We start from the raw sequence: 2,293 nt of genomic DNA on the forward strand, positions 1-2,293 counted from the left end.
AGGTGGTATCTCAATGTGGTTTTGATTTGCATTTCTCTAATGATGAGTGAGGCTGAGCACTTTTTCATGTGCCTGTTGGCTGCCCATGTATCTTCTTTTGAGAAATGTCTATGAGATGATAATTCTTTAATCCTACTATGCGGTTTGTAAACCAAGATTTCTATTAATTAGAGAGATTATTATTTCCACGGTTTTACTTCCCTTATCTTTTTCAGTTTCCTTTTGGGGGTTTTCTTACAGTATTATTTTTTCAGAAAAGATTACAAGAATGGTATATTTATGTCCCCAAATTATTATTTTATTTTGCCTTCTGAATTGATTCATGGTTTGTCTGGGTATAGAGATTGACTTTTAAAATTCTATTCCCTTGGAAATTTGAAGGCAGTGTTTATCTCTTAGCATCCATTGCTTCTGATGAGAAATGTGATGCCAATATATTTCCTATTCCTTTGTAGATAACCCATATTTTCTTTCTAGCTGTTTTTAGGATTAAAAAAAGCATTGTGGTTCAATATGTGTGTGTTTGCAATTTCCTGTGTGTTATTTCATGACCCTTTCTATCTGAAGACTCAAGTTCAAGTCTTTCTTCAGCTTAGAGAAATTCACTTCTATTATTTCCTCTTCTATTTTCAGTCTTTTCTTCTAGAACACAGATGGATATTGGACTTTCTGGAATTATCCTTTATGAGACAACTTTTTTCTCTTGTTTTCTATTTAATGCATTAAAATTAATAAACTATTTTTTAGAGTGGTTTTAGGTTGACAGCAAAATCCAGCAGGAAAGTACAGAGTTCCTGTGTCCCTCCATCCCCCACATGCACAGCCTTCTCTTCTAGTGGTACATTTGTTACAATTGAATCTACATTGACACAACATTACCACCTGAAGTCTATAGTTTACCATAGTGTTCACTCTTGGGGACTGTACATTCTGTGGGTTTGGGCAAATGTATAGCATGTATCCACCACTGTAATATCATACAGGATAGTTTCACTCCCCTAAAAACCTCTGTATTTGACCTAGTCCTTCCTCACTCCCTCCTAATCCCTACCAACCACTGATCCTTTACTATCTCTTTTGTTTTGCCTCTTCTAGAATGTTGCTGTCTTAGTCCATTGTCTGCTACCATAATAGAATACCTGAGGCTGGGTACTTTATAAAAACTAGAGATTTACTTCGCACAGTTCTGTAGGCTGGAAAATCCAAGATCAAGGTGCAGACATCTGATGAAGGGCTTCTTGCTGTGTTCTCACATGGCAGAAGGCAGAAAAGGATAAGAGAGGATGATTCTGTGCTCTCACATGGCAGAGTGGAAGAACAAAAGATGGCTGGCTGCAGTGGCTCACTCCTGTAATTCCAGCACTTTGGGAAGCAGAGGTGAGAGGATTGCCTGAACCCAGAGGCTCAAGACCAACCTAAGCAACTTGGTGAGAATTCATCTCTACAGTAAATCAAAAAATTAACTGGGTGTGGTGGTGCACACCCATAGTTCTAGCTACTTGGAAGGCTGAGGCAGAAGGGTCGCTTTAGCTCAGCAGGTCGAGGCTGCAGTGGCTGTGAGCATGCCACTGCTCTCCAGTCTGGGCTACAGAGTGAGACTCTAACTCAATATTAAAAAAAAGCAAAATAGAGTGAACTCATTCCCACAAGCCCTTTTTATAGCGGCATTAATCTGTTCGTTTTGATCAGTGATTAGCTGTGCATACAATGGTGGTCTCACAAGATTATAATAGAGCTGAAAAATGTCTATAGGTTAGTGATGTAGTAGTTGTGGCAATATCATGGCCCAAGACATAACTCATGTGTTTGTGGTAATGCTGATGTAAACAAACTTGCTCCACTGCCAGTCATAGAAAAGTGTGGCACACACAATTATGTACAGTACATAATTTTTTCTTTTGAGTTGAAGTCTCACTCCATCGCCCAGGCTGGAGTGCAGTAGTAAGCTTATAGTCACCCCAGCGCTGACCTGCTGGGCTCTGGTGAGCTTTCCACCTCAGCCTTCCAAGTAACCGGAACTACAGGCGCGTATCACCACGCCTGGCTAATTTTTGATTTATTGTGGAGATGAGGTCTCGCCAAGTTGCCCGGGCTGGTCTCACACCCATGGGCTCAGGCAGTCTACTTGCCTCGGTCTCTCAGAGTGCTAGGATTACAGGCTGAGCCACCAAACCCGGCCATAATATCGATAATGATAATAAATGACTGTTACTGGCTTATGTATTTACTATACTATACTCTCTATCATAATTTTACTGTGTACTCCTTCTACTCATGTATAAAACAAAGTTAA

This window comes from Carlito syrichta, unplaced genomic scaffold, assembly GCF_000164805.1.
Source record: "Carlito syrichta isolate Samal-C Ts95f unplaced genomic scaffold, Tarsius_syrichta-2.0.1 Scaffold309116, whole genome shotgun sequence".
NCBI lineage: Eukaryota > Metazoa > Chordata > Mammalia > Primates > Tarsiidae > Carlito > Carlito syrichta.